General features: G+C 43.6%; 1 long non-coding RNA gene across 1 annotated transcript; it reads left to right on the top strand.

Annotated features, from left to right (window-relative positions):
- Positions 1–6,571: 6,571 nt before the first annotated feature.
- On the top strand, positions 6,572–7,683 carry LOC119336331. The gene is made up of 3 exons (XR_005162369.1): positions 6,572–6,668; positions 6,876–6,981; positions 7,086–7,683. It is a non-coding gene; the product is annotated as an uncharacterized LOC119336331 (long non-coding RNA).
- Positions 7,684–8,681: the final 998 nt, after the last annotated feature.

Raw genomic sequence — 8,681 nt, 5'->3', positions numbered from 1 at the left:
AGATTCGTCTCAAAAGTTCCGAAGCGTGCTCTTTAACCTTGCCCATTTTGGAGTCTCAAAGCTCCATGAAAATAAAAATGACTACAGAAGGTATTTCGGGAAAATAGAGTTACATACCAAAATTCTTGCGTGGAAAATATCATAAATCATTGAGCCCCTCTTCGATACACCCCCTACTAACTAACGTATAAAGGGCAATATGGACCTTTCTCAAATTGTATCCACTTTTGTATGCCCGTCAGAATGTATACGTTGTACACACCCTCTCTGACATGGCCTCGGCCCAATTTTCTGTTCTTTTTTCCTTTTTAGCAACATTAAGAAAAATAAGAACGCGGCCCAATTTTTTGTTCTTTTATCTTTTTAGCAACTTCAAATAAATAAGCACATTATGCCAGACCCAACCAAAAACTTCATGGTTTAGAACAACATGCATTAACCACCTAGGAAACCTCACCTACTATCAGGCTGGACTGGTCGATTTTCTTCTTCTATCTAGCTGGTTTGGCTGATTTTCCTTTCGTTTTTACTTGTGTTTTTATTTTTCTTTCATTTTTTCCTTTTCCTATTTCTTTTATTTTAATGATTTTTTAAATGCAAGAAATTTTTAAAAATCCATTTTTTTCAAATTTGTGAATCTTTGTCTACTTCACGAACCTTTTTTTTCTGAATTTCACAAACTTTTTCCAAATCCATAAACTTTCTTTTAGTTTTTTGCTAACACTCTAGTGAACTTTTACCATTTAATTGGAACTTTTTTTCAAAACCCTTATACATTTTTCACATCCAAAAACTTTTTCCAAATTCGTGAATATTTCTTGAGAGTTTCAACTTTTTTTAAAGATAACCTGCGTCTTTTTATTTTTTGCTGTTGTATTATTTTCTTATATTTTAGCTTTTTTTTTATTTTTGCAAAAATAATTTCCTCCAGTTTAAAAATTTTGTTCAAAATTTCAAAAAAAAAAGCTTTTGCAAAATTTGTTCCAACTTTTATGTATTTGAATAAATTGTACATAAATTCCAAAGAAAATATGTGTGTCTTTAAAAATTGCACAAAATGACAAAACACAAACATTTTTATTAAAGAGTGGACAAAATTTTAATCACCAACATCTTTTGAAAAACACTAAAAAATATGAAACTTAAAAATTCATAAATTGAACTTCACCGAACTTTTTTTTGTATTTGCATGGAAAAGATTTGAAAACATGAACATTGTTTAAAATGCACATAAATTTTGAAAGTGAAGATTATTTGAAACTCCTTGATTTTATTAATTTGTGAATAAAATATGTAAAATGGAACATCTTATGAATTTGTGAACAACTTTTGAAAAATGGGAAATTTTCAAATCAATGAACTTTCTTGAAAGCCGCAAGCGCTTTGTCAGCCAAGCAGGTGCCCGACGGGAGCAATGCCATCACCTAGTTGGGCCAAGGCCTAAGCACTTGGCTGGCCGAGAAGGTGCCCGACGGGTGCTCATGTAGTTGTTCTATAAAGACTCAAAAAAATGTAGTTGTTCTATAATCTTCCATTTACTAACATCAAAAACTTTCACATTATGGCTGATCAAGTTTTGACTTTTAAGAATGTCCAAATCATATTGTAGTCCTTATAACTGAAACATAATTAGTCATAAAAAAATACATAAGTGAAAGATCAATTTATGAAATTTTACATATAAATGGTGTAGTAACTAACCATAGCAGTGAGATCATCTCGGTTGAACTGGTAGCACAATGAATCAAGTACTTCAAACACACATTTTTGCATTTACGACAGCTAAATACCAGTGTGTTTTGTTCATATTTATTGGAAGTTCAATCTATAATCAAGATAATTAGTAAAAATACTAATCAAAATGTATGAAATGTAGAAGAAGAAAATTATGGATATGAATGTAACCATGATTCACATAGTTTTCGACAATCTCTTTCATAAAGATACCATCTTATCTTTTCCAAGCTTTCCATCCCGTTTTAGAAGTGCAGTAACAAAAGGATTCTTGAAATATACTTTACTATCATTATAGTGATTTTTTAAAAAGGCATTACTAATGGATATCAATATCCAGGGACTCTTTCCTTCTAAGTAAGGGTACTCTTTTTCATAGATATTTCAACTATCTTCACCAGTAATTTTTATTTTCACAAGATGTTTCTATTGTTGTATGAGCACATAGATCATCGTCGGGCAATGCATAAGAAGTGAAATCATTTAAGAAATATTGAACAAATCTATGTGTTAATGTGGATTAACCATGCACATACACAAATAATATTATTCAATAAAAAGGCATTGAAGATGATAGATATAAAAGTACAAATTACATATATCAACCATTACCTTGTGGGAGATAGTCATAATATGTTTCACCTACTTTTATGAGCTTGTGTTCCTCTGTTCGGTTGTTATCATCTAATGATATATTTCCTTCATTTAGCGGCAATTCAGAATTCTCCGTTTGATTATCATCATCTAATTTAATATTTACTTCATTCATGGGTAATTCAGAATTCTCTATTTTCTTATCATCGTCTAATGAAATCTATCGTCATCCAGGAGCAATTTGCAACTCGCAGATAATGTTGAGCTGATTGTTGAGGAGGTGATGGCAATGGATCAGTATTTATTTGACTATTTGATTCTGAAACCACCGATTCAAAACATTCAAAAAATGATAGATAATGTTGATTTTTTTTTGAAACGAGGCAAAAGATTTGCCATTTTCATTGATTAAGGAGTGAGAATTGTCTGGTTAATTGACGGAAAACCGGGCTAAAACTGATACAACCAACCCACAAAAAGTGGGTACCACCGGCCAACCTGACCACCCACATGGGATCACAAAGCTACAAAGAGGGAAAGACATCCGCCGAGCAGTCGCAAGCGTCATCGTCATCACCGGCAACCTCCAAACGGGCGACTCCGACTTCACCGTAGACCTTCATCGTCGAAGCCGACCCGCAAACAGCTGCACAGAAACCATGACGGCACATGCCAACAGAAGGCCACACGCGCGAATAACCGACAGCTCCGACTTTGATGACGATCATCACAAGGGAAATATGCAGGACTTGCGCCGACCGTGCCCTAAAGAGCACCTCGGACACGCAAGAAAGATCCGACTACCGAAGCTCGAGCCGCGACCAAGGCTCCTCTCGACGCCATCATCGTTGCCAAACAGAAATCAGTGCCCCCGAAAAGGCCGCCTCAGCAAACTACGTGGCAAAGATGCCGCAAACCACGCGGCAAAGATGCCGCAACCCCCGCGGCAAAGATGCCGCCATCCACTGGTCTCCCAGTCGTAGCCGGCTCCGAGACGATGCCCCCAAGGAGGAAAAAGACGCGAAGACGCCTCCATCGCCCGATCCAGCGGATCTGAGGTTTCCTTCCGGAGCCAAAGCCGTGGGGAGAAGCAGGAGCACCTCCACGATGACGCTTCCAAGAAAGATCACGGCACCCGCGGGCGCCGCCGTCACCGGTTCCGACGGAGATCAGAGCAAGGATTTCTCCCGGAGTTGCGCCGTCCACCATCCGCCACCGACCACCGCCTACCAACCACCACCCCTGGTGAGAGCAACCTCACTCCGGCCGCGGGATCCCTCGATCCACCGCAACCAGACACGCACCACCTCCCGGGCCTTAGCCGCCGCCACCACCATATCCGGGGACGCCGCCCTGGCAACCGAAGACCTCCACCGTGCGGCCGCTGCACGCTGCATAGCCAGAGAGGAAACCCGAGCAGGGAGGGGGGGCCGCCACCCCACCCCAACTCGTCGGACGAGCTGCCAGATCCGCCGCCTCGTCAGCCGAAACACCAGCCGGCACCACCACGACACCAAGCAGGAGAACACAGCAAGGGCCCCTCCACGACGAGCAACAGGGGGCCGAGCCTCCCTCGAACCTAGCACCACCGACCGCTCCGGCCGCAGCTCGCGAGGATCCAGATCGGGCCCGCACGGGCGCCACGACCGCGACCGCCGCTCACAACGGCGCGCCCAGCTCCGCGACCAGATCCCGAGCCTCGCGCCGGAGACCTCCTCCACCGCGAGCCAGGACGCCGCCCCGAAGCCAAGCGCCGGCCAGCCGCCGCCCACACGCCGAATCCCCCTCCCACGAGCGAGCAACAGCCAGAGAAGCGCCCCGCCGCCGCCGGCTCCGCGCAGGCTTTGCCTGCCGGAGGCCACCGGCGACGGCGAGGGGGAGAAAGGAGACGGGAGGGGCGGAGGCTGTGGGGGTGGGAGCCGCCGCCCGTGTCGCCCCGGGGAGGGAGCGGCACGGGGGCCGGGGGTTCTTCCAGATGGACAAGTAACTACGCTCACCGTGCCTAGATAATGTTGATATGATTGGTGAAGTAGGTGATGGCTCCGAAAAACTGTATTTAATACGTTTTGTTTTTTAAGCTCGGCAATCAAAATCATCAACTGTGGTCAAGTTAGTGTATACATCTATTTTCTACAAATGACAAGAAAATTTAAAGTTAAACATCACACAATATTCAAGATTCTGCGTAGGTGCAATCAGCATGGAGTTCAATCAAACAGGAAGCAATTATAAAGTATCTAATGTGTAGCAACCGACACCTCTCTATCTCTGCTCTCTCACTTCCTCAACTATCTCTCTTTTTTTTCTCCACATGATTAGAATAGTAGGCGTTGGAACCCAGTCTCTCCCTCTCTGTTATCCTTGAGGAAGCTTGCAATTCACCAATGTGAGAATCTGACTGGATATGCACAAGCTTCTACCGAGCCATCAACATACATCAGAAAAGAGTCAGCTCCTTCCACGTCTAGAGTTACTAGTGCTAAGGAAATGTGAAAGTTTGGTTGAGGTCTTCAATGTCCCTGCATCTCTCAGGGTAATGGAAATTATGTATTGCAAGAAGCTTGAGTCTATTTCCCGCAGGAGGCTGCAGCAGGGACAACCAGAATCATCGATTCATCAAGGGCCATCTAGTATAGCAGAGGTGTCATCATCATCATCATCATCATTACCCGGAGATTGTGCGGAGAACTTAGAAAAACTAAAAATAGAAGAGTGCCATAGCTTAAAAGGGGCCCTCCATCTTCCCTCGCCGCTCAAGGTTCTATACATTTTTAACTGCGGTGGTTTGACATTGTTGAAAATTCGCCATAGGATCAATCACATCAAACTGCACGGACACACGCGCACAAAAAACTGATAGCGAAGGGCCCTTGTCGTGCCCTCTTTTCTTCCTCTTTATTGCTATTTTCTTGTTTTCTGTACTCTGTGTTACAATCCAAAACTCACGCACAAGTTAACACTACTAGCACGTAGGAATGTTTGGATTATCCAACATTCACCCCCTAATCCAAACATCCGACATTTTACTCGATGAGACACGCAGACGATCACCTCTTCATCTTGTCCCGCCGATTGCCTCCGCTGACGCGACTTACCAACCGCAACTTCTCTCTTTTATCAACCACTTTGTCACCATCTTTTATTTTCATGCCGACTTGTAGACTAGAACCAACGATTACCGGACTACCAGCCACGCTGCCGCATCTTAGCGTGCTACATGCAGACTAAACACATAGCCTCATGCAGGAACTCGACTTAACTGGTGCGCGTTCATCTTCGCGTTGATCTTCATCTTCTCGTCGGTTGCTTGTGCACGGGGAGACACACCTATTCACCCGCCACATCTTCACTCTTTCTCATTGTCGCCGATGCCACATCTTATCAAACGACACCTCCTGTCCAGCGGCAACACAACTCGCTATATACGTGCAACTCATCTCCACCGTATATGAACTCGCCGGAACTCCACGATCACAAACGGAAATGCAATGCACACATTCCTTTTTCCGCCCGCGCTTGCTTATAATTCTCCTCCTCCAGTGACGCATCTCAACTGCAGCAGAAGATTCACACACCTGAGCTATTGGACGCACCTTACAAGAACTCATGTGCACACCTTGACGACAGCTCGCAACTTTGTCGCCTCTTCCTCGCTCCCCCCAAACGACGATCTTGACGAGATCTTCTAGCATCGTACCTCGGCACTACCGCTCCCGTCAACCTCCTCCACGGCGTTTCGAAGAACGACAATCACCCGACGTCTCGCCTGCGACGGCGTCCTCGCCGACTTCATGTCGCCGCTCCGCCGAACGACAATATCGCCCGCTCTCCTTGTCGCTGCATCACTCAGCGACTATATCGCCCGCCCCGAGGCGCTAGCAGGGTTGCCACCCCGGGGCAAGCGCAGCTTCACCTCGACCTTACTCTAGATACCAAATGTTGAAAATTCGCCACAGGATCAATCACATCAAACTGCACGAACACACGCGCACAAAAAACTGATAGCCAAGGGCCCTTGCCGTGCCCTCTTTTCTTCCTCTTTATTGCTATTTTCTTGTTTTCTCTACTCTGTTTTACAATCCAAAACTCACGCACAAGTTAACACTACTAGCACGTAGGAATGTTTGGATTATCCAACAGACATCTCAGGAATATCGCTTGGGAGAGCTCTCATCGTTGGAGCGCCTCATACTCCGGGGTTGCAATTCCCTGGCTTCCCTACCGGATGGGCCGCAGGCATACAGTTAGATCCTGCCCTGGTATTAAGACGTTCCCCGCAAACCTGCACAAACGGCTGGACAACATCGAGAAGAAAAACATAGATGCCCATTATTCTGAAGGTAAGCACACAGCAATCACCTTTTCTATTACTCCTTACTAATTTACTAGCAAGTATTAAATTTGCTAGTTAGAAAATGATAATAGCATCGCTAGTAGTATGGCAGAAAATTGGAGTCAAATTAAATGTTCCTTTAACCTAAATTCATCATTTCTTAATTTGTTGATGTTTCTCTGAGTGTAAGTTTTTACATTATTATTCTTTGCAGATTCATCAAGGCCCATCCCTATCCTTTTGAAACCGAAGACATGGGCATATGCCATCCGTAGAGATTAGAGAATCACAAGAATACCAGTACGGAAGTTGTCATGCAGGTTGGTGATCCATAAACATGCCTCCACTGCTGGAACCCTTTAATCCTTCTTCTTTTTTGCAAGAATATGCTGGCGCGGTTGTAAGATGTGCTTTTTCTTTGCAGAATCCATCCAGCACAAGCAGATGGGAAACAGAGATCACTTGGAGTAGAAGTATTGCCGTGCAAAAGACGCCCACCGGAACAGTGAGACCAGTAATCCGAAAGTGCTCCTATAATACTATTGGCTATCATTCTGTTACCAGAAATAGATGTTGTTTGAATAGCAAGTACTTGTATTTTGCCGCCCCTGTTTTCCAAGAGGCACGGCGACACTCTGCCCTGGGCACTGTCAGTTTTTTGTCAAAATTCTGTCGCAGTTCCCCAATTTTTTTTATGGACTTGTATATCAGTGAGACTATGGATGGAGTTATCCCTTATTGTGCAAAGAAACATAGGTGATGATCTTGAAAATGTAGCTTGCTTGTGGACTAGCAACAGTAAAAACATCGTGATTAACATGGTTGCTTCTTAACTTGTATTTCCTTTTTAACTTGTATTTCCTTTTTGAGTGCTATACCCAGAAGAGGTAACTTCTTAACTTGTATTTTCCCACCTCTTTTTACCTACAGTCATGTCATTGTATTTCCTTTCCAACAAGCATGGCGGTATTCTTCCCTGGGCATTGACAGTTTTTTGTCGAAATTATGTCATGGTTTTCCTGGTTTTATCTATGGGCATGTATAAACAGAGTACCACCATTTACAGTCAATATTCCATTTACCACGTATTTCAGAAGTGCTATTTATGATGCTATTGATTTCTCCTCGTACTCTGCACTAGATTTTATGTAGGGGACTATCACAGATTGTGCAAAGAGACATAGGTGCTGATTTTTTTAAATATCAGCGACAGGAAAAATGTTGCGATCAATATGGTTGCTGCTGCAATGGTGGAAACACAGGAATGGCATTTTTTCTTTGGGCTGTGCATGTGGTCTGGTTTACAGGCTCTACGGCACGTCCGGAAGCCCCAATGTTAACCTGCTGCTGGTGAAGAAAAGAACTTCAGCCACTGGCCCTGTCCCGGTGGTCGGGCGGTTGTAGAAGGCTTTCATCCCGTTTTATATATAAAGCAAACCACCAGAGCCACAAGGTCTCACAAATGTTTACGGCGCACACGCACACAAAGGTAGCAGACAAATGATGATCAGTTGAAGGCTGTTCACTTAAGAATTAGGCGACTCTGTTTTTTTCTTCAGTTTCTGATGGTTTTTGCAATGTCTTTTTTTGGCTGCCTTAATAGCAATATGTATCTATCTGGAGCCTTGTGCCGCATGTTACTATTTGTTTCATTTCCATGAAAAATGGAGCAGGGCATGTGCCTTTTGATCGTTTCTCTTTTCAGTACATTCTAAGCTAGAAATATAAGATTTCAGTTTCTGAAAATACGATGTTCATTTGAATCCATCCTGACTTGTGCGTACATGCTCCTTTGTTTATTGACCATCATATGCATTTGAACCTGTTGACTCCACCTCATACTCTGCTCTTTTGCTTGTTTCCAACCTGGACCAGCTGTTGGAATATTGTACTCAAAATGTGGTTTAGCAACTTGGTATACAAAATGCGTCGTCGCGAACCTCTTCATATTATAAGTATTAACTAGAGAGTTTGAAGGACAAGGTTGGGACAAGTTTTTTTCGGACGGAGGGAGTATCAC

The sequence above is a fragment of the Triticum dicoccoides genome, chromosome 7B (assembly GCF_002162155.2).
Source record: "Triticum dicoccoides isolate Atlit2015 ecotype Zavitan chromosome 7B, WEW_v2.0, whole genome shotgun sequence".
Lineage (NCBI taxonomy): Eukaryota > Viridiplantae > Streptophyta > Magnoliopsida > Poales > Poaceae > Triticum > Triticum dicoccoides.
The sequence above is the reverse complement of the archived record's forward strand: the minus strand, read 5'-3'. Positions and strand labels throughout refer to the sequence as shown.